Below are 27521 nucleotides of genomic sequence, written 5' to 3'. Positions count from 1 at the left end.
TCTGTAACACGTGGGATTCCATAAGCACTTGGGCCAGCACAGATGGGGACCTGGAGAGCTGAGTTGCAGTTGGAAAACCTGGGTTTTTATCTTCTCGTTCAGTATTTGCCCTTGGATAATCTCTATTTTCCTATTTGTAAATTGGAGTGCCTCACTGCACGCATATGTCTATTTTGTGTGCACCAACCATGCAGGATATTGTAGACAATCAAATGGGAGATGCAAGTTGGAAAGTTTTGTGAACTGTAAAACAGCATGACTGAAATGAGAGAAGGTGAGAAGAAAGTGTTATAAGTATCCTTGGCATCTCAGTCCCTGACCTATTTGCCACCCCACTCCCCAAAGGTAGAAGGGAAGGTTTTGCCTTGGAAATTTACACTGTAAATTTTCTCCCAGACCCTTCTCCTCCTCTCCTTCTGCAGGCCCTACCCGAAGTTCAGTCTTTCCACAAGTTCAGTCTTTCCAGGGCACAGAGACAAAACCAGGCAGCAGGGCTTCCCTGGTAGCTCAGTGGTTGAGAGTCCGCCTGCCGATGCAGGGGACACGGGTTTGTGCCCCAGTCCGGGAAGATCCCACATGCCATGGAGCGGCTGGGCCCATGAGCCATGGCTGCTGAGCCTGCCGCAATGGGAGAGGCCACAACAGTGAGAGGCCCGCGTACCGCAAAAAAAAAAACAAACAAAAAACCAGGCAGCATTGGCAGCCATGATTTGCAGCATGTGGGCTGCAGAGTGCAGGTTTAAATGAGCTCACACAACCTGGCTCCAAGGCCACTGCCAGTACAGATATTATAGTTGGTTTCAAGAGTCCATCCCCAGCATGTTAGAACAGGAGGGCTATTCCTCTTCTGGCCCTAGGTTCCCTGCCTTCCCCCAACCCCCACCCTCCAACTGCTAGTGAAAAAGGCACTTGTACTGCAGCCTCATATCTTATCAGAGGCTGTGGGCATTCCAGTTTTCCCACCATTTCTCTCGCTCTTGACCAGTGACATAGGTCACTCTCTTCTTACTCTGTAGCAAGGGGCATTCTGTTCTTCCCTCTGCCTGCCTGAGGATGCACAGAGGGATCTGTCCTCCAACCTGATGCTCCTGGAATCCACACTGGCCAACCTTCCCTCCTATTCTGAATCTCCAGACTCTTGCTGTCCTCTCTTTCTGTCTTGGTTAATCTAATGTTCTATAGCTTCTGGCCTTTACATGGCCTGGGCATCAAGCTTGGCTTTTATTGTTTTCGTGACAACTGCCCTGTGAAGAAGTTCTACTATTGACTATTTTAAAATATGAATGATTCTATGTAAAGTACTGTATAATATACTGATACCCATATAGTATCTTATTTATCTAACATCCTCAATTTTCCAGAGTCCAACTGAAAAACAAGAAGGTAGCAAAGCATTGTCATCCTTAAGACCTTGCACAGCACTAATTTATTCCTATTTTTATGTTTTGTTGTAACAAGCTTAGCAATCTGGTTTCTAAACCTCCATAAGATTAAGAGCGGCATATAAAAAGGGGAGGAGGAGCTGCTATATTAGCAGCAGCTAGAGGTGAGAGCTGAAAGCTAACAGTAAGGGAGAGGTAAGAGAAGAATGATAAGAAAGAAATTAAAATGGGTATGAAGGTCAAACTTAAGGGGCAACAGCCCTGTAGACATCTATGCATTTCAATAAGGTGGAGCTAGGTAATTTTTAAGGTAGTTCTAGGTTCTTCTTGAGGGACAGAGGTATCAGAGAATGTTTAATTATTTGTAGTATCTACTATATTATCAGGTGCTATATTGAATACATAAATTGATTTCGTTTTCATAACAGCTTGGGAGGTAGATGGTGATATTCTCATTTTATAAGTTCCAGAGACTTAGAGAGGGATACACAGGCAGTGACTGAAAGACCTAAGCTTAGAACTTAGAAGAATCTGGCTTGAGAGAACCAAGTTTTTTTCTATTCTACACTGGCTCTTTCTCCATGACCTAAAACCCTGGTCCTTCTCAGACTCTTGAGACAGTGGTTCCCACCCTCCCAACCCCGCCTTTATTCATTCTCCTGTACATGAATATCTTTTTAAAGATGTCCATTCATTCAGTGTGTATTTATTGAGTGTCCACCATATGCCAGGCACAGTTTTAAGTGTTTGAAATGTAGTTTTCTCTCTTGTATCCAAATTCTAGTGGAGGATAAACAAATGAGTACATAGGAATAAAAATAAAGCAAGGTAAGGGAATAGGGAGGGACTGTGTGATGAAAGAAGGCCTCTGTGAGAAAATAAAATCTGTTCAGAAATATGCACGAGCTGAAGTAGTATGAGCTATGTGTATATCTTGGGGAATAACATTCCAGGCATAGAGTTCAGCAAGTTCAGAAGCCCTAAAACAGGAGCATGCTTAGTGTCTTGAGGAACAAAAGGAGGTCAGTGTAGCTAGAGATGAAGTGAACAATAGGGAGAGTGGATTATGGAGAAGAAGTCACAAGGGTAGACAGGGACTCAGATCGTGTAGGGCTTTATTCTGAGTGAAATAGGAAGCCACTGGAGAGTTTTGAGTAGAGGAATGACATAATCTTAACGTCCATAAAATCGCTCTGCGTGACTGTACCGGCTAAGACCTCCGGTACAATGTTGAACAGAATTGGTGAAAGCAGACACGCTTACCTTGTTCCCAATTTTTTTTTTTTTTTTTGCGGTATGCGGGCCTCTCACTGTTGTGGCCTCTCCCGTTGCAGAGCACAGGCTCCGGACGCGCAGGCTCAGCGGCCATGGCTCACGGCCCCAGCCGCTCTGCGGCATGTGGGATCTTCCCGGACCGGGGCACGAACCCGGGTCCCCTGTATTGCCAGGCGGACTCTCAACCACTGCACCACCAGGGAAGCCCTCTTGTTCCCAATTTTAAGGAGAAAGTATTCAGTCTTTCACCATTAAGTATGATGTTAGCTGTAGGGTTTTTTGGTAGACTTCTTTTATCAGGCCAAGTAAGTTCTCTTCTATTTCTAGTTTACTCAGAGGTTTTATTATGGATGGATGTTGGATTTTGTTTGTGTGGTTTTTATTCTTTATTCTACTAACATGGCACTATGTTATTGATTTTTGGATTTTAAACCAACCTCATTCCTAGAATAAATCCCACTTGGTTATAGTGTATAATCCTTTTTGTATGGTGTTGGTTTTGGTTTACTAATATTTTGTTGAAGATTTTTGCCTGTATTCATGAGGCACGTTTGTGTCCCACTGGAGCAGCAAGCCTGACAGAAGAGTGACTGACAGCTCCTAGAGGGCAGTTTTAAGGCCGTTGACTGTGGCAGAGGGGTAGGGATCTGAGCCTAAGAATAAGGCCAAGAGATCAAAAACCCAAGCTGGGAAACCATAAATCAGGAAACCAAGGTCCATCAGCAAGTGTGATACCCGAATCATGAGATGAGTAGGACATGAATAAAGGGGACTTACGACCTAGTGGGGCAGATGCAGAAAAAAGCCCCAGAACTATCCTACAAAAGGTCACGTTAACACAAAAGCAGAAATTGCTTCTTTTGAGGTATCTGTCATTTTGGATCAGGAGTCTCTACTGGTCTCCCTTACCTTCGTCTCCCTCCCCATCTCCTCAGTTAGCGTAATATATCAAGAGTTAGTGTACTTAAGTGCATAGGGCAATAGACAAAGTTATCTACAGGATAACTGGTCTTTAGGAGGATTATGGATAACTGGTCTTTAGGAAGATTAATTAACTCCATCTTTCCCACCATTGTGTATATTCTTAAAAATCTCAGGCTGTATGCTGCTGGGGAAAGAGAGGAAGCTTTAAAGCCAAAGATTTGAATCCTTGCTGTGACATTCATTTCCTTTGTGACTAACCTCTCCGAGCTGTAGTTTCCTCCTCTGCAAAATGGGACAATAATGCCTATACAGTTATTGCGATGCTAATAGGAGATGATGAAAAAAATGCCTGGCCTGGATTGGTGTTCAGCCACTAGTGGTTGAAATAAATTCTGATACCCTGTGTTCAGTGTCAGACTGTAGTAGAAGGTGAGTATTGTGACCCAGGCTCTTAAGCCTGTTCTACTAACTCAACTTTGGGAAAGCATTTAATATCTCTGGCCCTCAGTTTCCTCAGCTCCAAAAAGAGGGAATGAAGTAGAAAGTTGATCTGTAATTGCTGGTATGTCTCTTCCAGTTCTGTGCCTCCAAAGGCACTTTGTCTGTCATTCAAAGGAAAAAAAGAGGAGGGGGCCAAAAGAGAAGACTCAGATTCAGTCCTGCTTAACGCTGCAGCAGAGACAGAAAGGAAGAGCCATTACCTACAAACGAGAAGTGTTTGGGAGTCGGCTGCAGGGGCAGTGACCTGCCTGTCACTCAGCATTTGGAAAAAAAATATCAGTGAGAAAATCAGAATGGCCTGGAATGTTGGAGACTGGGTAGATAACGAGTATGAGAGAGTCCATGAGGCGTAGAACCCAGTTTGTGCTCTGTCACCCACGTTCTGGGTGTTCCCAGTCAAGCTGTTTCTCTTTTTTGCAGCCTCCATATCCCCATCTGTAAAATGAATTAGGCAATGTATTCTCCAACGGCCTCTTCAGGGCTTCCTAAAATTTCATTGTCCGCTCTCCTCTAGCTCTCAAGTTGGCTTGTACTCAGCTTTTGCCCTTGGTGTTGAGGATTTCATTTATAGGAGAAGGCTTCTTAACTAGCAGGTTAGCATTACAGTATATATTTAGAATGCTCTTGAAACCACAATTTCAGGCTGCTAAGAATCATAAAATTTTCAAGTCCTCAAATGCCTTGGTCCACCTGGTTTCACCCCGTCAGTTAACACTGAGAGATGATGCAATAGAGTGGAAAGACTACTGGCTTTAACAGCAGACCTGGAATTCAGATGCCTGCCTGTATTAGCTTAATTTCTCTGAGCCATAGAAAATGAGGATAGTGATAATAGAGTAGGCATGTAAAGAATTGTTATTATTTGGAGGAGAAAGAAAAAACTGAGACCTGAGAGATGATGTCGCCTGCTCAGAGTCACTCTCAGACCAGCACCTAGGTCTCTTGTGTCTCAGTCCAGGGTTTTCTCCTCTGGAGCCAAGGTCAGCTGTACCCATACGTAGGTAGTAGCAAAGATTGGAACTGAAAGCTTGTCAGCTTTCTTAACATCTCTGCCAACAGTCTTCTCAATTCCCCTGTGGCGTGTGTCAATAACACAGCCCGTACTTGTTTTAGAAACAAGCTCTTCATAAGCACTCCTGTTTGATTTGCTTTGGCTGGTACAGGATCCAGATGCTCTTAGAATAGCACAACAGACTCTCCAAATCAGCCCATTCCCATTCTGAGCCTCTCATGGCTCTGATCTACTCGCTGGGGTTCGTCCCCTAGTCCTCCCTACCTGTCATGTGAATCACGTTCAGTCATCTTTCGCTATTTGCCCTTTCCCTGTTGATGGAAGTCACATTTATCAAGTGCCTACTATGTGCCAGGTATTGTCATAGGTGTTTTAAGTTAAAATTATCTTCGTTAATCTTTATAACTCATTAAGTTATTAATAGCTCCAGAGGGAAAAGCTGAGGCTCAGTGAAGTAAATGAATTTGCCAGAGTTCATATACTTAGTCTGTGAAAGAGCTGGGTTTTGAACTCAGGTCCTCCTCCTTCCATAGACCCCATGCATTTAGTGTATAATAAGCTCTTTCCTGAGTGTCATACTGCCTCTGGCCTCTGCCCTTCCAGGAGGGTAGAGTGTTCAAGAGTGCCCAGGAAGGGGTATGCAGTGGCTTTAGTATAATGGGAATATCTCCATGCCTTCAGTGCATTTTCCCATGAGTTTCTTCTGCTCTGCCCTGCCTCAAACCAACTTCTCTAGGATCCACGTGTGTGGCCCAGAGGTCCAATCACTAAGCGAGAGGCCAGGTTTCCATCTTCAACATGGAACATGGACTCCCTAGTAAGAAGTGTACTTGTCATTTTCAAAGTTGAATGAGGGGACTATTCCAAGCAATAAGCCCCTTGTATGCCCAACTCTGAAATGTAAGGAAGGAAGAAGAGAGAGGGTCTATACACTCAAGTGTGATGAGCCTCCTTCAGGGACCTGGCAGGAGAGGAGAATAATATAAAAGATTTAAGAGTAAGATTGCTCTAATAGGTCTTCAAATCTGTAATCATTTTTCAGTTTACAAAGCACCTTACTTGTAGAGATTTTAGTCTAAGGAAACTGAAGGCATCTGCCTTTATGTGGCAGAGTCAGGGGCTAGAGTTCAACTCCTTAGTCTTGATAAGGCCAGTGAATCTAAGCCCTCCCTGAAAGGGTTCTGTCCCTGGCCTTGGGTTCCACTCAATCTTCATTTGCAAAAGGGGCAGGCCTTTAATCTCTGCCCTTTTCTGAGCCCTCCTCTGCCCACTTGTCCCCTTCTTCACCCCTTCCTACTCAACTGCTAGGGCCTTCTTAATGAGACCCTCTTCTAATGATATGTTTTTAAGTATAGGGTCAGAGGAGGTATTTTTGGCTCTGTATTGTCCCCAGGATCATTTGCCATAAAATGATGGAATTTTAGGATGTCAGAGTGGGAAGAGATCTTAACTAACGGTTATCAAGTTTATGGAGGAGCCCTTTATTTAAACATATAATTCAACATCTCAAACAGAGCTGCTCTGTTAGAAGTGGCAGTGGTGGGCCCAGAATCCACCAGTCCAGCCTCCCCCTTACCCTCATCAAAGACAGGCTCTGAGGCATCTGCCTTAAACCTGCAGAGTTGCCAGGAACACAGTTTATAAAACAACACTGACCTAGATCAACTTACCCGTTTTATAATTGTGAAATTGAGGCCCAGCAAGGGGCAGTGAGTAATAGGCCCAAGGTCACACAATGAATTAGTGGCAGGTCTGACTGTCAGCTTTGTGCCCTTTCTGCTACACTGAGCTTTATGTCATTTCATAAGTGACCACCTGTTTCACTTCACTAAAATCCTGTGCCTGGATGTCAGGCTTCTTTTGCCTCCTGGCATCTGGTTCATGTGAGGTAGGTAGGCAGGCCTATGGATGTGTGTACTATGTCAGGGCATAATTCTCATCCATGTGGTGAGCATGTGTCAAGTTTTGTTTAACTCAGTGTGGGAACTAGCAGAAAGAGAATAGCTGAGAAACTGGATTTATGTTCTTAGTGGAAAAAGGGTTGCTGAAATGAGATTGCTAAATTAGATCCAAAATTGATTAATGTCCTAATGAAAATGTAACATTTCATGTTATCTTTTCTACTTCTCAGTTTGCTATATGTTAACCTCTAACTTTGCAGAGTTTTAAAATATTTGGGCCCTAACTGTTTGTGAACAGTAAGTCAAACAAAATTCCATTCTCCAAGAGTATCAGATGACTCTCAGATATATACTAAAAAAAATGTCCTAACATGACTTTAAAAGTTCACACAGTTATCTTTTTCCTTTACTTCCAGTTTTTGGATAATTTTCCTTAACAAAGCACCACTGAAAATCATCAGAGTCTCTGGTATTAAAGCTGGCTAGAGCTCTCCAAGTCAGGAGGGCATCTTTCTGCTCAGGGCACAGACCCGACTTCTTTGCAGAAACTTCTGCAGGTAGCAGCTATTAGCAGGACCTTGAGCTGTCTCCTACAGCCCTACTCTCTGGCTTGGAGCTTGGCCTTTGCTAATCCTAGGCTTGCTTCTTCCCCTTCACCTAGTCATGGAGGCTTTTTCTCTGCTCTGGTTACCCTCAGGGCCATCTTGGATGCAAAGAGGTCACAAAGTTCCACCTGGAGGAAGTTTGTTTTGAGCAGAGTTTCACTCAGGTAAAGTAGGCAACTGCTTTCATTATGTGGTTTTGTCTCTGAAATGTTTTGCCCATCGTCTTATCCCCAATGCTACCATCCAAGGCCAGATCTTAATCCGTTTTCACTGAGACTTTTCCATTGTCAACTAACCTGTCTCCCCATCTCCAGTCTTTGACCCTGAAATATAACCCCCTTTTTCTCTCCATAGGTTTTAAGATACAGATCTTATTCCTATCACTTTCTTGCTCATAAAACCTCTAGAATAAAATCCAGTGTCCTTAGCATGACATTCAAGGCTCTGCAAATACCATTTCTCCTCTTTCTTTCCAGTTTCTTCTCCAGTCCCATAGGAGTTCATATTAGTGGGTAGAAGTATGAAGGAAACCAACTTTTGGTTGGAAGAACTATCTGATCGAGTGTGCCAGTGAAGGTTAAGAAGTGTTATTAGTTGTGGTGCCATGTTAACATCCACTATGATAAACATTTGTGCCAGGCACAGAGGTAGGTCCTTAGGAATAAGGAGAAGGCAAACACATGGTCAAGGCCTTTGGAGCCCATAATTGATCAAGGAGAAGAGGTAGATAAAGTAAGTAGGTGGCAGTGATGATCACTATAATGGAAGCATGTGGAGTGCTTTGGGAACTTGGAGGAGGGGTGGACACTAACTGCCTGAGAGATCAAGGAAGGCTTCACAAAAGAGGTGATATTTGAGTTGGACTTCAAAGATGAGACATTTGACAGTCGTGAAAGATGAAGTGTTTGGCAGTTGAGAAGGGGAGTCTGTAGCTTCCAAGCAAAGAGACCAATGAGGGCAAAGGCACAGAAGCTCACATGTGTGTCTCAGAGAAGAGTTAAACAGTCCATTGTAGCCAGAGCATAGGATTTCAGGAATGGAGTGTGGTTAGGGTTAAAGTTATCAAAGTAAGTTGGGGCTGAACTGCATAAGGCCTCATTTTCCAGGTTAAGGCAATACTGTGTTTCACATCTAGCATACGATAATAATTCTTGAATTAAGTGGTATATATTTGTCTATTTGTGCATGTGTGTAGTTGTGTGTTAGGATGTGATTGTTAAATTTGGAGATGATTTTTGAAGACCCTCTGAGGCAAAGCAAATGTCAAAAATTGGAGCCAAAAGGACAGGTTTAACCTAAGTTCACCCAGGCTTGAACTTTGAACTTCTGAGATTTTCACCAGTTCCATAAGCCCATAAGTTAATCATAGCATGCCAGAATTGGAAGGGACCTTAGGGGTCCATTCAACAAATGCTTGATACTATTCTTGTAGCTGAGATACGGTAGTTAACAAAACAAAGACTGCCTTCATGGGACTTGTTTCAGTGGGGGAGACAGAAAATGAGTAAATCATTAATTATTAGATTATTTCATATGTGTGAAAGATATGCAGGCTAGGCCCCAAGAAAAGAGCATGTTTGTAGAGAAACTAGGAGGCAGACAGTGTGGTTGGAACAGCACCAAAGAGAAAGAAGCAGGGATAAGGTTGGAGAGGGGACAGCTGAGGCCAGAACATATAGGACCCTGCATTTGGCCAATGGAAAAATGAGGCTAATATCCAGGGCCACATAGCAAGTTAGTAGGAAGGCCAGGATTGGTAACTCTCCTGGTTCAGCCTCCCTTTCCTTGCCTGCCTGCTGTCTTCTGGCTTTTATCCAAGATTAACCTGGATCCCATTTAATTCCTTTATTTCTCCTCTCTCTCACTTAGCTCTCTTTCTCTATCCCTGTACCCAAGGTTCCTGTCATACCATTACTCTTTTTATTTCAGGCTTCTTTGCTTAATCACAGCATTAGCATTTCTCAGACTCACATTTGTACACATGACCTGGTAATAGAGTGATTCCTGGAAGGTCAAAGTTAGAGAGGTCCCTGGACATCTTTTAGTTTGATCCTTTGGTATTAGAAACCCAGAAAGGACGAGTGACTTGCCCAAGGCCACTTAACTAGTTAGTGGTAGAACTTGATTTCCTATGGCTCTTCAGTTTTGGCATGCTACCTCTCTTTCTTTAGTGTCCAGCAAAGGGGAGTCAAGTTGTGATCCACATAGTTGGCAAGAGCAGCTAGCATTCAGTGACCCTCTGCCATCTGCCCCTTAGCTTTTTATTTTGTCTTTGTCATGTGAGTTTGCTGTTTTATTCTGGCCAATGTCTTCGAACTACCACTCTTTTGCAAAGACAGTATGTTGCTAAATTTCGCATCCTAGTTCATGCTATCCCCCCTACTTAACCGGCAGCCTGCTCTTAACCTCCAGTCTACATCCAGGCTTGTCTTTTAAGCCAGCCCGTATTATCTTGAGAGAAGCAAATGTAGAAAGAGCATACATAGCGTTTGGAATTGGATATATCTGGATTTGAATCCCAGCTTTGGCATGTACTGGGACAAAGTAATCTTGGATAAGTTCGTTGACTTCTGAGAGCAGTTTTCTCATCTGTAAAATGGGGATGTTAATACCTGCTTGATGGGATCATTGGAAAGATTATTTAAAGTGTTATATGGGTATACCTCAGAATTCTGTAAAGAGAAACTTAGTAATTCTTCCTCAAAAGCCTATCCTGAATGCCCTCTCCCTTTTTCCTAATTATCTAATAGCCAGCTCTTCTTGGGTGGGTTTCTATGTGCCAGACACTGTGCTAAGTGCTTTTAAAAAGTATTTATTGGGAAATTCCTTGGCGATCCAGCAGTTAGGACTCAGAGCTTTCACTGCCGAGGACCTGGGTTCAATCACTGGTTGGGGAACTAAGATCCCGCAAGCCATGAGGCACAGCACCCCCCTCCCCCCTAAAAAAGTATTTATTACTGCATGTGAATCTATAATTATCTCAACATTAAAAGTTAAAAAAAATTTAAACCACTGATCTCATTTTTTCTGTATTTATTATTCCTGCTCTTGGTAGATAAATACCAGGTTAGGATTCAATATATGCCTGTGTTCCGGTTCTTGCTATTTTCTAGTTCTGTAAATTTGGACAAACCTCTTGACCTCACTCTTCAGTGTTTTTCCCACCAGAGTCCTAAAATTCCATTTCATAACCATTTGGAAACCTGACTTGCTTACCTTCTCACCTTGGAATTTGCTTCTGTTGATGACATTGCAGTGGCAGCTGGGCTGGCCCTGTGTGACTTCGAGAGGACAGTATGGGAGGCAAGAGAACTAGGTACCTGGGAGCTATTAGATCAAGGATTGGCAACTCGTCATAAATCAAAGGATTTCTGGGGTAGGAGTCTGGGGGTAATGTCAGTGGTGACTCTACTTGGATTATGTTCTCGGGGTGAGATTGCCAACATCATTGAATGGAAGGACCAGCAATACACAGGCACTCTTGCTTGTGCCTGGGTGAAAGACAGCGTGTCGGTGGCAAGTGTCCAACGTGGCCACGGCTGCCCACAGGCCATCTCTGCCATTCAGGACATCAGCCGCTGGCCCTGTCAGCCCTGGGGCAAGGATGCTGTGGTTTCATAGAAGGAGCCCAGTCTCTGGAATTGCAAGTTCAGATTGTGAGTTCAAATCCCTGTCTACCAACTACTGGTTGTGTTCTTCAGCTAGTTCCTCAGCTAGTTCCTTAGTTCCTTAAAATTCTTACTTTATCTCTCAGAGCCACAGTTTCTCTGTCTGTAAAATAGTGCTGTTGAGGGAGTTCCCTGGTGGCCTAGTGGTTAGGATTCCAGGCTTTCACTGCTGCAGCCTGGGTTCAGTCCCTGGCCGGGGAACTGAGAGCCCATCCTGCAAGCCTCGCCGTGTGGCCGAAAAAAAAAATAGTGCTCTTGATACCTACTTTGGGGGTTGTTGGGAGGATTCAAAATACCTTAGGCAAATACCTGATACTTAGTTGGGTGAATGGCAAGTTGATCTGCCGCTATTAGCTCTTTGAAGACCAGTATCCTCGGGAGGTGGCATTCAAGTCAGGGCTGCTCTGATTCTCTGACCACCTCCCCACTCACCTCCAGAAACACCCTAGACCCCTCCTCTCCTTCCTCAAGTTCAGACCCCAGAAGTATTGTCTGTCTCACCAGGTGGCATCTTTGTGAGTAAGCAAGATTGTTACATAGCAGACATACAGGACCAGGGAAAGTAGCTCAGGCAGCAGCTCATGAACAAAAGGCTTCTCTCTGTTCCCAATAAATTGGTCCTTGGGGATCCTAGCTTTGAAATTCTAATTGACACGGGAAAGAAAAGATTCATTAGGCTCTGGTCTCATTAAAGTGTTCTGCTGCTCACCTACGATTTATCCTTGGCACTTCATCAGGAGAAATTAAGTAAACCAACAGGCTGGGAGGCTGCTGACAGCATAGTTGAGTGTACCTGGTGCTGCTCGTGGGGTGAGGATATTGGGCCTCCCATACTCTGGAGCACACAGCTGGCCTCAGAAGTTCCTCACCCTTAGGACTTAGCATGAGTCTAAGTCTCGTATATTGTCGGTGCTTTTGAGTTCATTCATAGGTGATAGCTCATTTATGGATGGTCCAGGAAGAACTGGGGCTTGCCCGAGATCACTGAGCACAGCAGTGGTGGAGCTAGAATTAGACACAGTCAGCCCTCCTGACTTCCAGGCCAAGAATCTCCTTTGGATTTCTAGATCCACTATTTCAGTCATTCAGCCATCAACAGATACTTTTGACACATGCTGTGTGCTAGGATTCTATGAAAAAACAGACATGGGGGGAGCAGTGGAGAGGGAATACCGGACCCAGTATTAGGGGAGATTAGAAAGGCCTCCAAGTCTGAGGGGTGAATAGGAATTAGCTCAGCAAAGAAGCATATGAGGAGTGTTCAAGGCTAAGGGGTCAGCACTTACAAAGGCTTAGAGACTCTCTCTAGTAATGGAAAGTCTTGCTAGGGTGGAGGAATTGAGGAAGAGATAAGTTATGATGGGTCAGTCTATGAGGATTGGGCCACTTCTGTTATAAGAACTCTATACCTGGAATTAGGAGTCCTGGGTGTTCTAGATGTGTTTCTACTGCCATTATTTCTTTAGCATCTTTCTGGTGTGCCAGTGCTGGGCACTGAGGTACAAAAATGCATAAAATATATGTAGCTTTGTCCCCCCAGAGATCTTTTAGTTTAATGAGGCTAACAAACTAATAAATAACTCCTATAACAAAAGGAATAATTACCTTTGTTGGAGGAAGTCAGAGTTGAGCTGTGTGTTACCATCAGTATTTTCTCCGGGCTTTGATTATCTCACCTGTCAATTTAGTGATAACCACTGTCCTGTGTAGCTCATGAGCTGATGGGAAGACAGCTCTGTAATGACTGATGTTTGTGTGGCATTTTGTGGGTTACAAAACACTCTTTCGTCATTAATTAATTGAATCTTAACTACAATCTTATGACTTAGGAAATCTTCCACCAATTTACAGATGAGGAAACTAAGGCTGAAAGAGGTTGAGGCTTGTTTATGGTTTTACAGCTTTTGATTAACAAAAGCTAGGATTAGAAATCCAAATCTTTTGCTCTCTTTTGCAGTACAGTGAATCTGAACAAACTTTGAAAAGTAGAAAGATGGCAGCCTTTCTGTTCCATACTTGAGTGGCACATTTCCCTCTCCCTTCAATAGAAATGCAAAGAATGACTTCAGTGTGAGAAAAGCAGACTTAAATTGCCTGGGGAGAAAGAAAAGGAGCTTATTTCAAGTCTTCCCCAGACTGGGCTCTGAACTTTTAAGACCATGTGTCCCAATGCTCTGTCAGCTCCCACTATTTCATCTCATGCCATTTACAGAGTAGATGTCTCAACTATTATGTCACTGGCTACAAATAGCAACTTGTGGGGTAGCCAGAGCCTGCTTTACATGTTGGTAAACTGAGGTCCACAGAAGTTAGGTAATTTGCCCAGATTCACTGAATTATTCATGCCAGAATGAGGACTGGAATCCAGGGCTCCTGACACCACAGGTGCTCTTAAGTCATAGAAGAATGCTCCTTTGATTCATTCAGTTCACACAATTCCTGACTATACCCCATGAGCCAGAGGCTTTGTTTTACAAGAGGACCTCTGGTTAGGCTCAAACTATGTTGGTGCAGTGCCTTCCTCTCTATGAGCAGGGACTTTGCTATTTATTTATCTGTCCCTGACCAGGGCCTGGTTCCAAGAATGCTTTGCTATTGTTTTTGGCCTTACTCTGTCAGAAGCTGAAGGGAGCAGATGGCCACAGCAGTGTGGATCATGAGAGTGTGATCCCAGGCTGGACTAGAGAATGAGTTGAGAGCCCTACTCATCTACTACTGTTTCTATGGTCAGGGCCCTGCCAAGGTGTTGTCCATCCCAGAACAAATTGAAGCTGGCCAACCCTGCCCCCTCCTACTCCCATACATAACATACTTGTTGATCTTCTGGATAGATTTTATACAAAGGCTTCTGTGATCTGCTGTCCCAAATGACCCTTTGGACCTATTTCCCAGGCATGTTCCACTATTTAAGGAGTCTCCTATATCTACAGGCCTCCCAACACTCCCACCCTCACTGCTGTTTTTACTTCTGACTCCTTAAGCAGATTGGCTGCTTAGTGTGACTCTGACAGTTAGCCTAAAGAGTACTCAATACTGAGAAGTTGACGTGTTTTCTGTTTATCCAAAATCCTAACTGGAAAATTCTAAGGAACACTATTTTGGAGCGGGGCGGAGAGGTGGGGTGACTGGGTTAAGGACAGTTGACTTCATGGGAAGCCTACAAGAACCTCAGATACCTTTAAAAATCATGAAAGGAAATATCAACATTTGTTCACAATATTTCAAGTACCCCTTATATTCATATCTTTATATATTACAGAGCCCTTTCATATCTATTATTGCTTTTGAGTCTTAAGGCAACTCTTTGAGGGCAGCAGTGCAAGGATTACTATTCCCACTTGACAGTTGAGACCAGGGAAGGTTAGGGAAGAAGGTTAGTGATCGATCTTCTGGTAATTATGGTGGCAGAGCCCCAAACAGAACTAAGAATTGGGAGACAGGTAGTCCTAGGTTTGAAATCTGGTGCTCATCATATTCTAGCTGAAAGACCTTGGGCAAGTTACTTAGCCTCTTCAAGCCTCAGTTTTCTTCTCTGTAATAAAGGATAACTATCTCTTACGGTTGTCTAAGCATTAAATAATATAATGTATGGACAAATGTGAGCACAGTATGGAACAAGTATTAGGAGCTTAGTAACAGCAGGTTTCCCATCTTAGTGTTTTAAGTGTCTTGTATTCTGAGTCTTTAAGAATTAGTACTCTCACCCTCAGAATGGGAGAAAATATTTGCAAACGAAGCAACTGATGAAGGATTAACCACCAAAATTTACAAGCAGCTCATGCAGCTCAATATCAAAAAAACAAGCAACCCAATCCAAAAATGGGCAGAAGGCCTAAATAGACATTTCTCCAAAGAAGACATACAGACTGCCAACAAACACATGAAAGAATGCTCAACAGCACTAATCATTAGAGAAATGCAAATCAAAACTACAATGAGGTATCACCTCACACCGGTCAGAATGGCCATCATCAAAAAATCTACAAACAATAAATGCTGGAGAGGGTGTGGAGAAAAGGGAACCCTCTTGCACTGTTGGTGGAAATGTAAATTGATACAGCCACTATGGAGAACAGTATGGAGGTTCCTTAAAAAACTAAAAATAGGGACTTCCCTGGTGGTGCAGTGGTTAAGAATCCGCCTGCCAATGCAGGGGACACGGGTTCGATCCCTGGTCTGGGAAGCTCCTACATGCCATGGAGCAACTAAGCCCGTGTGCCACAACTACTGAGCCCTTGTGCGGCAACTACTGAAGCCCGTGCGCCTAGAGCCCGTGCTCCGCAACAAGAGAAGCCACCGCAATGAAAAGCCCACGCGCCACAATGAAGAGTAGCCCCCCGCTCACCGCTACTAGAGGAAAGTCCATGTGCAACAACGAAAACCCAGCACAGCACAAAATACATAAAATTAAAAAAAAAAAACTAAAAAAACTAAAAATAGAGCTACCATATGACCCAGCAATCCTACTACTGGGCATATACCCTGAGAAAACCATAATTCAGAGTCATGTACCACAACGTTCGTTGCAGCTCTATTTACAATAGCCAAGACATGGACGCAACCTAAGTGTCCATCGACAGATGAATGGATAAAGACGATGTGGCATATATATACGATGGAATATTACACAGCCATAAAAAGAAACGAAATTGAGTTATATGTAGTGAGGTGGATGGACCTAGAATCAGTCATACAGACTGAAGTAAGTCAGAAAGAGAAAAACAAATACCGTATGCTAACATATATATGGAATCTAAAAAAAATGGTTTTGAAGAGGCTAGGGGCAGGACAGGAATAAAGACACAGATGTAGAGAATGGACATGAGGACACGGGGAAGGGGAAGGGTAAGCTGGGACAAAGTGAGAGAGTGGCATGAACATATATACACTACCAAATGTAAAATAGATAGCTAGTGGGAAGCAGCCACATAGCACAGGGAGATCAGCTCGGTGTTTTGTGACCACCTAGAGGGGTGGGATAGGGCAGGTAGGAGGGAGACGCAAGAGGGAGGAGATATAGGGATATATGTATATGTATGGCTGATTCACTTTGTTATAAAGCAGAAACTAATACACCATTGTAGAACAATTATACTCCAGTAAAGATGTCATAAAGAATATTAGTACTCTCACTACAGTAAAGTGAACTACATGTAATGAATTTCTGTAAGCCAGAGTATCATTTAAGTGCCTCACTGGGTTAAGAGAACTGGGTTAGTGGGAAACAGGGGTGCTCCAGGCACTGATTAAGTACTTCTGATACAAATCACAGCGGGTTAGAGCTGACCAGGCACCCGAGAGATCTATGTGTCTTCCCCAGAAGAGATGTTAATAATCTAGAAAAAGTCAGACTGAATAATGCAAAGTACATTTCTTTATTGTTGACTTCTTAGAGCCTTAGTGTGCATGTGACTGGGGAGGGTGGGGAGGAAGGGATGGAGTATGCCAAGTTTGCTGTTTTTATTTGATCTTGGAGCCCCTTTTCTGAGAAACTCTCATTAACATCTTGAGGAACACTGGTTTTTCATGGAAGAGTTCATGCAACACTGATATGGTGCAGTTCCTTCATTTTTTGGACGAGGCAATTAAGGTCTGTAATCAAGTTTACAGAGCCAGTCCACAGTAGAACAAAGTCTAAAGTTCAGGGTGCCTGACTCCCCCTTGGGCCACACCACTATTTGCACTCCATTGTTCTTACTCTTCTAGCCGGCAAATCATAAAATTACAGGGGATTCTGCAAACCACTAATCAGAGAGCATTGTTAGAGCATCAAGCTTTCTGTTTTGTTGTGTTTATGCCAGTAAGCAGGAAAATGAGGAAACAACGGGCTTAATAGCCACCAAATGTTTCCAAACAGTTGAAAGACCAGGGGTCAGATAATTTTAGCTCAGTGTCTGGAAAGGTGCCTCTAACCCACAAAGTTTTAAGTCTGTTCTTGTTTTAAGAAGTTTCAGTTGCATCCAGGGGGCTCATCCAAGAGGCCCATAGTGCAGTTCCCAGTGATGAACACTGATGCCAGTAACTGTGGGAAAGATCCTGAGAGGAATTTGAAGAGAACGTGTCAGATTTCTGCTCTTCCATCACCATCTTACATGGAATTCAGTGGTTAGGAATGTGCCGTTGGTTTCTATCCAGACCTGGCAGAGGGAGTTGTCCTTGGCATTTATTTGGTGGGGGCTGTCCTTGCTTTTATTAAGCCTTATAGTTTAGCTCTAGTAAAAAATACAACCTTTACCTTTGCAAAGTTGTACCGTAAACTTTGCAAAACACATCTGATACACAAAACAATCCTATGACATAGAGGTTATCTTCCACGTGTCGTTATGAGGACACTGAGGCTCAGAGAAAGGGTAGTGACTTTTCCAGGGGCTGACAGCAGATTAGCGATATGTTCATTGTTGTATTACAGGTGCCTAGTGCAATCGTGACGTATAGTAGATCCTCAAGTATTTATTAATTGAAAAATTGGTACATTTCCAGGACTGAACTCCAGTCTTCGAACTCTTTGCCCAGTGTTCTTTCCTTTAAGCCAGCATGGTAGGGCCCAGTGGTTGGGCACATCTCAGGGTCACTAGATAATTCAGAGAGAGTAGACTGGGTCTCCCTTGCTGTGTTGATTTCCAACGAGGATGGCAGTTTCTCGCCTTTGTTGCTCTGTGCTTGGTGAGGACCTTGTACATCTTCCCCACCATAGAAAGCTTAGATCCAGCAGTTTCTGGGCTGAAGATTCAACCTCTCTTTTGAGCCTCTGTTCCTTGGAGTCTACTGAACAAAGACACCACTGGTCCCCAGCTTCTCGCTCTGATCCTCCTTTGTTGTCTCTCTCATCACTGTTTTGCCTGTCCTTCTGCCCTACTGATGGATGAGGAACTTGGGTTCGTCCCGTGAACTTCAAATATACAGTTCACTTTTAAGGAGCTGCCATGTCAGGAACACTGGGAAACCATTTACTGAAACAGTGCCCACCTCGGATTCTTTCACCTGTTGCGTCTACTTGTTGCCAGGGCAGTGCCGGAGGCTGGGATTGCAAAGATTAATAAAAGAGTCTCTGCCTTCTAGGAGTTCAGAGTCTAATGGAGAAAGACAGATGTGTAAATCACAGAGGTGCAGCAAATGTTGCTGTGACAGAGGTCTGTAGAGAATATCGGGGTCCAGAGGAGGCAGTGACTCTTATGTTCCTGGGGGATGGAAAACAAAGGCTATCCTGAAGAGTTTTCATCAAGGTTATGACATCAGTGGCTTTGTGCACTGAAAACCCTTCTGGCTCCAGCCTCCATCACCAAATCAGAAATTGGTTCTGGTCCTGCTTTATTGATGAAGCAATCTCTCTTAACCTTATGCAATGTTAAGAGTGTGATATTTGGAGCCATCTATTAAATGGGACCAGTAGTAATAATAATTTCATTTAGAAAGCTCCTGAATGCTTCACTTGCTGATATGTTATCTCACCGAATTTTCACAACCTTATGGGGAAGGTACTGTAATATTATTCTCATTTTACAACTGAGAAAACTAAGGCACAGAGGAGTTAAGGCATTTACCCAGCATCATACAGCTGGTGCATGGCAGAGCTGGGATTTGAACCCAGGTAGTCTGACTCCAGAGTCGTTGTCCTAAGAGTCTCAGGGCCATTGTGACCTTGATATAATTCTTAACCTCAAAGATTTGTTGTAAGAATGAGAAGTAAAATACTTAGCAATGCACCTACCACAAAATAAGCAATTAATGAATCATAATGATCATTTTTTATATTACAAAATAGCCTTTCCTAAAGGCTGGGGTGGATTGGGCTCCTGCAAAGATGTCTGCTTTCTGTCTCCCAAGTCTCCTGGCTTTGTTATCTGTACCGCCTGCTTCTTTGTTTCTTAAAAAGCATGAATGAGGAAGGGGGTGGGGACAGTGGTTCCTGGAGTTCACTTCAGCAGGTACTCCCTGAGCGCCACTCTGGCCCAGGGTCTATCCTGAAAGGCAGGAGGAATGCCGATATTAAATAGATTGTGGTCCCTGCCATCCAGGAATTCACAATCTGGGAGGGGAGATGACACAGAAACATCATTTTAATACTGCCTCCTCAGATGGACCTTAGGCAGCACATCAGATCCCATTGCCCACAGCTCATACCACTACTAGCAGGGCATGAATGACTTGCTATTATATTAATTGTTGAAATAATCATCCTGTTAATATCCTTGTCATCATTAAAGCAGATGTTATTAATGTAGAAAGTTGTAATACTTCAGAGAAGGTCAGCAACTACTCAAAGGAGACTTTTATCATGCTCAGTTGGAAAAACCTATTTTATTTTTATGGGGGGGTCGTGGTGGCACTCCTAAACTGCCAGTGGAGCTGAGGGAGCCCTTGGCTTGCGGAATGTACTATGGGGAGATTTATGTCCCTCAGGCCTCCCCGCCGGCCACCCGATGTGCTGCTTAGTTATCACATACTTTATAGTTTCTTGTACCCAGGCACATTTTTTTATTTGGCAGAAGGAGCAAGAAGCGGGGAGGTAGCTTTCTGAGGCAGTACATCTGCCAAGAGAGGCAGTGACTGAGCTCCCGCTGAGGTTGGCTGGCGCTATGCCAGGGCAGTAAGGGTTTCTTGAGTATATGTATTATTGCAGGAGGTACCTCCAGTTAGTTGATCCATGAGCATTATTGGAGCCCCTGCCATGTGCCTAGCAATGTGCTAGGTGCTGTGAAAAATACCCCAGAAGTTCTGCGCTGCTTGGCAAGAGAAGACTAACGTATGAGACAAAAAGAGTTGACACAGCGGGATGTTGTGAGTGGGGTTTGGCTTCTGTAGTTCAGAGGCTCAACACCTATAGGGACTTCTGAGTCTCTTCTTACCGAGCACTCTTCTGCATATGACATAGGACTGAGTCATGGCTCCCATGAAGTCCAAGCTCTTCAACAGTCCCCAAGGGCTTTCTGATCTGGCCTTTTCCAGGCTCTCTGCTATCATCTCTTGCAACATCCAGTCTTAGACTCTACACTCCAGCGAAACCGCAGTCCATATTATTATTCACTCAGTGTGGAAGCACTGTCCAGCTTCCACAACTTTGCTCATGCTATTTCCTCTTTTCTAAATGTTTTCTCTCATCTATGTGTGGGTCAACTTCAACTTATCCCTATGGACAAGATCAGAACTTCTTGATGACTCCTCTTGCTGACTGCCTCCTCTTCCTTCTGTCCTGTCCCTTTGGTAAGTGACATGCCTCTGAGTTCCCACGTGTTCCTATCATCACCCTTATCCAGATGAAAGGGATGAAGCATAGTTTCTAGTTTTCATCACTGGACTGTGTGGACTGTGAATTCCTCCGGGGCAGGGATTGTAAATACTTTGTTCACTTCGATACTTTGTACAGTGTCTGGCAGAAACAGGTACCCAATAAATGATTTTTTGATAAATGAGTAAATAAATTTTCAGCATATTATTCCTCTAAGAACCTACAATAACTTCTTTGTGGCAATCAAAAACTCCGTAGACTCAAAACTTAGTGTAACAATCGTGGGAGACTATTATTTTCATGTATACATGAAAACAGCAATGAGGATTTGCTTTTCCCCTGTTAACTATCCCCACCCCCTATCCTGCCCACCACCATACATACTAATACAGTACGTGATTCTGGTGAGGTTGCCATGAAAGTGGCATTCATTGGTGATAGCAGTGTAAATTGGTACAGCACTTTTGGACAACAATTAAGCAGAGTGTATCTCAACCATAAAAATGTTCATACATTTTGACACAGTAATTCCACTTCTGGGACACTCTGTCCTAAGGAAATAATCCAATATATAGAATGAACTTTCCCTCAGATGCTATTATTTATTATATTGAGAAATTGGAAAAAGCTTAAATGACCACCTAAACTATGGCCAGTCTAAATTATAAATCCACTCATGGGGAAACTACAAGTTATTAAAAATGATAATTATTTTAAAATGGTGCTTATTGAAAGCTATGCAGCAATAAGGACAGATATGTTATATATACTGTGTTATAATGTTAGTTGAAAAAATTATGTTACAGAATTGAATCAATGATCTAACCATGTAATCCAAATATAATGCACAAGAAAAAACACTGGAAGGCAGTATACCAAGATGCTAACAGTAGTTATGTCCTATAGAGGGGTTGGGGTTTAGGTGATTACTTATGGTAATTTCAAAAAATAAAGACACAAGTATAAACACCCAAATTAATGGCCAAGAATTTTGAAATAATAAAGCAAAACTTTAATTTTGGTTTTAAGCAAAGGAGGCATGTAGTGATACTGTGACGGTGTGGAGGATGAATTGAGTGGTAATATGAATGGAGAAAGAAGGGCTACATTCTAAAAATATTTAGGAGGCCAAATCAGCAGGGCTTGGTTTTAGTATATGAATCAGGAAATGATTCACTGTGTGGAGGGAAGGAGTATATGGAAGTATGCCTAGTAGAGAACATCAGCTCAGGGTGTTTAATACTTGTCCAAGGTCACACAGTTAGTAAGTAAATGATTGATTGATCCTGGTCTGTCTCTATCCAAAGCTCATGCTCCTGCAGCTGAGAATCTATCTATTAAAGTTTGGGGGAAACTTTTTTTTTTTAAACCAGCTATTGCAGTATAGAAACATGTTTAGTGTAGTGTCCTTTTTGAGGGGAAAGGGGACCAGAAAGGGTTAGTTAATTCTTTCTAAGAGGATGACGGGGGGAAAAGACCCTAGAGACCACAGCTGCTTCTGTCATGATCAGTTGAATAAATTAGTTTAGAAGTTCATTAGGTATTGGGCATGTTATGCTTATTGTTTTGGGGGCTGGCTTTTTTTTCCCCCTAAGTTGTTGTGGTTCATTGGTTTACTTTTTTGGGTTTTTAAAATTTAATTAATTAATTTATTTATTTTTGGCTGCGTTGGGTCTTCATTGCTGTGCGTGGGCTTTCTCTATTGTGCCGAGCGGGGTCTACTCTTCTTTGCGGTGCACAGGCTTCTCATTGTGGTGGCTTCTCTTGTTGCAGAACACGGGCTCTAGGTGCACAGGTTTCAGTAGTTGTGGCTCGCCGGCTCTAGAGTGCAAGCTCAGTAGTTATGGCGCACGGGCTTAGTTGCTCCGCGGCATGTGGGATCCTCCCACACCAGGGCTCGAGCCCATGTCCCCTGCACTGGCAGACGGATTCTTAAGCACTGTGTCACCAGGGAAGCCCTCATTGGTTTACTTTTATTTGATGCTCGTGGTGGCTGGGCCTCCTGAACTTAGGTATGCAAATGTGTACCATATTACATGCAAATGAACATTTTGGTCATTACGCCAATTTTATCAATGATGCTGCAGCTATGGGAGTGAGAGAGTTCAGATTGGCAGCTTCCAACAAGGGACATTTATCTAAGCAGCTCCCTGAAGGGGTCACCTGAACAATAAATGCCCCATCCCCATATTGCATCATATAGACTAGTCCAAGAAAAGGCGGTTGTAAATTTGAGTCTATACCTTGGGGTCAGATACCTAGCCCTTCAGGAAGAACTCAGTTCATACCAACGTCCTCACTATGTGACCTTGGGCAACTGCCTTTGTCTTTCTGCACTAGGGTTTACTCATCTGTAAAGCGGGTGTGACTTATCTCTTAGGGGATTGTTGTGTATGAATTTGGTAGCTTTAACTAGTGAAGGGACTTGTAAACCATGTTTAAGGAGTTGGACTTGGTTCTTGGTGGTGGAAAGCTGCTGAAGGGTCTTAAACAGGAGACAAGGATGCACTTGCTCAGTGGTTCACTCAAGAGTCAGAACTTAGTAATACTTGTGGAATTAATGTTGTTACCAGAGGGACAGAGTGGCTATGACAGTGGCATCATTCTCAGTGGTCCTCTTTGGGCCAAACTTACAGCACTGTGGGGTGATGCTTAGAGCCCTGAGTTGTGTTTAGATCAGCACCCTGGAGAGAGGTCAGCTTTCTTTTCTCCTGTCTGAATGTGGGAAATTAAATATATATATTTATACGCCAGTGCATAGGTTTTCGGCAGGATCAAGCCTTAGTGGGACTGTGAGGGGTAGCATTAGGTGTTTTCAAGGAGAAGGATTGTTGTAATGAGGAAAATACTGATTTCACAGGAAAGGATTTTAATCAACTGCCCTTATACCTGAGGGGCACAGTGCATGGCTGCAGTGCCAAGTTATGCACCATCTACCGCCTACTTCCAGCCAACTGGCTCACTGCCAGGGTGCCTCTGTCTAGGAAGACCTGCGGGAGCTGTCCATCCCAGGGAATATCCCTGTCCACATTTTTGTAGCAATCTCAGGTAACAGTACACTCCCATATGTTATCTCCTTTGACCCTCACAATAACCTGCACTGCAAGTGGGCAGGGCAGGGATTTTCATCCCCATTTCACAGATGAGGAGGCTGAGCCTCAGAGAAGTGAAGTGCCTTCCCAAGTTCACACAGCTAGTGGAAGTGGGGTTCAGGACCTGGGACTCCACAGGCAAGCAGGAATTCAAAGCTAATAATCCCCTGTTACTATTTTAACTTGGGGCAAGGTCTGTCTTGGGTGGGGTTAGGCCGCCCTCTCTGTGTTCCTCCAATAGGGAAATGGGGACATGTACACTACTATGGCACAACCTGCTGCAGCCTTGTTCAGAATAGAGTAGCCACAGAATGTGGAGGTTCCATCGGAGATACTGAACAGTGAGCAAGCAGAGGTTTCTTGCAGTATCAGCCCTTGCAGCTCTGTTGCCCAGAAGGGGAGAACAACCTGCCCTCTGGGTCTTCAAGGTACAAAGAGGCCTTTCTGGGAACCTTCACTTAGGGGCCTCTTGCCGCCCGCCTTCTCAAGTTGTACTCTCTGGGGACTGCTTTACTCTTGATACTCATTTCTTTATTCATTTAACACTTAATGAGTACCTACTCCTGTGATTCCTTTTATGTTCAAGGCACATTTCCAGATACTAAAATTTATTGCATCCACAGTGACAGTATTCTTTCCTTGATCATAGTTCAGCTCTAGATTAATGTTACAGTAGAACTCACTACCTTTCATAGTCACAAGAAGAAGTTCTTCTGGGTTCTAACAATAACAATACTAATAACAGTAGCATACTTTCTAATGCGCCAGATATTGTTTTAAACATGAATTAGATTGTTTTGTCCTCCAGCAACCCTAGAGATATGTATCGCTACCCCCATTTTATAGGTGAGATAACTGAAGCATAAAGAACTTAAGACACTTACTGAGGGTCATGTCACACAGCTAGTTTAATGGCAGAATGACGGCATTGGGCTTCAGAGGTTACTCCCTTGACCATATTACATGGCCTGTCACATGGCAGTAAACATTTAGGCTTTGATTCCTGCTTGATGGCAGCACCCTGTTCACAGCAGCAGGTTGTACCTCTCTATACACCGTGTCATATGACCCACTCAGCTCTGGGTTGTGCTGAAAAATAGTACTACCCTATTAGCTCAGAACAAAAAGAAGTTTTGTACACCGATGAAAATTTAGCCATGCACCTGGAAGATTCAAGGTACATTATTATGTCTTGGCACACTGGTTAAGAGCTACTCATCCGCCCCAGCCAGTCACACTCTTGGGTGTACAGTGGCATTCAAGAATGAATCTGATATCCATCTTGCTGTCAATGAACTCCCTAGAGGGAGAGAGAAGACTACTGTGTAAGTAGCTGTGATACAAGACTGAAAATTAGAAATACCAAAAAGAAGAGTTACAACATGCTTCCTTCCCCTTCCTGGCTGGTTTCCTCATGTCCTCTAGTCTGGGGAGAGAGGGTCTAGAAGTACTAGCCTCTTCAGGCACAGGCCTTCCTTTCAGATCACCAGGCTTCAGGAAGGTGTTAGTCCTCATTAAGCCTAGCTCATCTTGGCTTGAAGGATATAGCATGATCCAGAGCAGATGAGCAAGACACATCGCCTCCTAAAGCGTTGGGTGGCAAATCCTTGAACTCATCATTGGCTGCATCCTCTTCTCTCTTTCTTGAGAAGAAAGGAAAAAGACTAGGATTGTTTTTTATATCACTCTTTATAACACCAGAGTCTACAAGAAATCAGGTTAAAGGACTCGAAAGACATGAAATAAACTCTCTTTGCTTTGCTTTTTATAGAGGTTGACAGGGATGGGTGAGAGTGGTTTAGAGCTGTGCTACTCAAATTATAGCCCACTGAATAGATGGATGCTAGTTCGCAAACTTGCTGGTGTGTGATGAGTACAGAAATTGAGACTAAGCGCTTAGAGACCTTTACAGTCATTTGACATTTTTATTGTATTTTACAAATGTATTTGTCTGTAATGGATTGGAAGTTTAAAAAGCAAAACAACAAAAAACTGCTTCTTCACCACAAGTAGTTTTGAGAAGTACTGGCTTAGTGTGACAAAGTGAAAAAGAGCTTCAGTCTTCTTGTCTGTAAAACAAGATTAATAATACCTACCTCAAATTGATGTTAAATAATATTTTGGCATACTTAATATGTGCCTGCCACTGTTCATTGTACATGTATTATCTTATTTAATTCTCACCACAACTCTGAAATAAATTTGTTCTGAGGCTTGGATAGGTTGAGGGACTTTTCAGAAGTCAAACCCTGTAATAAGTGTGTAGGTGGGATTTGAATGGGAGCTAGCGCTCTTGACTGTTATGCCATGTTCTGTGTAAAGAGCCTGGCATGCAGGAGGGCTCCCTGTCACTCCACTTTCTCTACTTCACTGGAGGTCTGGAGACCTGCTTTCGCATTCTGTCACTGATCCTAACTTATTTTGTGACCTTGGGCAAGTCACTTCTTTAAACCTTAATGATCTCATCTACCCTCAGTGGTAGGGACTATCTTTTATTCATTTTTGGTTCCCCAGCATTTAGGTGGCCAGGGCTTGGCATATAATGGGTATTGAGTACTGAGGCAGTTGATTACACTAGATGATCTCTAAGGGTTCTTTCAGTCTCTACTCTGAACATCATAGGTACTTTATCCTCTTCCCTCTTGAGCATCATATTCCCCACCTACTCTACCGGCAGCATGACCTTATTTCCGCATGTCTGTTTGTCTTAAGCAGTCTTGATTCTGGGTACTTTGAGACAGCCCACACGATGCCCATGTTTTTACTCGTTTTTTAAATGTGTCTAGAATAAACCCACCAGAGATAACACAAGTATGGGGTGGAAGGGGCTGACTCACAAAGTCAGAAATGTGCTCTTACTCCATTCTTAGCCAGTGGGGCCTGGGCCTAGGGCAGCTCTGCTGGCAGCCCTGCCAGGCCTGACTAATGGCTGCAGCCTGGAGCAGGGTTTTCCATGAACTTCATCGGGGTCTCCAGTAATTGGAACATGGCACCTTCTGCCTTGTAATGGATGGCAGAACAAGAGGGGCATTTGTCACTGCCTGACTTCCCTGCGGGGAAAGAGGCTCATAAGTCACAGCTGACAAACCCTTTGATGACTTCTAAACTTCATTTACAGAAAAGAATAGCTATAATCAACCAACGGCAAGCAGTGACTAATCTTGCCACATCACTGTGAGGAGCCAGCCCCTTGAGTTATGGGAAGGGGGAGGAGTCCATCCCCCAGGCTCACAGCAAGTGCTTATTGGCTCTTGGACTTGAGAGTATGCACTCAGCAAGGCTCCATGAGTTTTTTCCCAAAGGATCAGAAAGTGTTAGAAACTGATCTCCTGGCAGGTAGAGCGCATGCCTAGCACAAAGCCATTCTGGGCCAAGGTTAAGAGCACTACCTCTTGTCTCATACAGACTGGTCCCAGCTCTGCCATTTCCTAGCTTGTGTAGGACTAAGCTCCAACTAAGCTTAGTTTCCTCATTTGTGAAATGGACACTATATATACCACCACCTACCTCATAGCAGAAGACATAGTACAGTTCCTAACATGTAGTAAGTGCTCAGCAAGTATTGGTAATGTTAACCCTGGAAGGGCCCTTCGTGGTCACATGCTCCCAAACTCATGGTCATGTGGTACATCAGCAGCAAAGCCAGGACCAGTCTTCCTATTGGGGCATGGAGGGGATGACCTCTGGCAAAAATAAAGAAGCTGACAATCATTTGCATTTCCCCAGCTCTAACTCACTATTGGGGATTGTAAGCCCAAGTTTATACCTATCTACCCTTTGTTGCCTTTCCCTCCATAGCTATATGGGCTGCTTGTCACAGATGCTAAACCTCAGCCTAAGGCCATAGTGAAGGGTAGGGTTAGAGTGCAAGATGCAGGGAGGGTGGAGTATGTACTCAAACCACACTGTGGGAAGAGATGGCTGAGGCCCCAGCT

General features: G+C 43.5%; 1 protein-coding gene across 6 annotated transcripts in view; it reads left to right on the top strand.

The window, feature by feature from the left end:
• RALY (RALY heterogeneous nuclear ribonucleoprotein) overlaps nucleotides 1–27521 on the top strand; it is a 79888-nt gene that overhangs the window by 37400 nt on the left and 14967 nt on the right. The window contains exon 1 of one of the 6 annotated variants that reach the window (XM_082644850.1): nucleotides 7696–7764. The exons of the other annotated variants lie outside the window; for them this stretch is intronic. The gene's annotated coding sequence lies outside the window, so the exon portion shown is untranslated. Of the gene's footprint in view, nucleotides 1–7695; nucleotides 7765–27521 lie in introns of those variants that run through there. 6 annotated transcript variants of the gene reach the window in all.

The sequence above is a fragment of the Mesoplodon mirus genome (genome assembly GCF_964341445.2).
Source record: "Mesoplodon mirus genome assembly, chromosome: 15".
Taxonomy (NCBI): domain Eukaryota; kingdom Metazoa; phylum Chordata; class Mammalia; order Artiodactyla; family Ziphiidae; genus Mesoplodon; species Mesoplodon mirus.
This window is presented reverse-complemented; position numbering and strand designations above follow the sequence as displayed.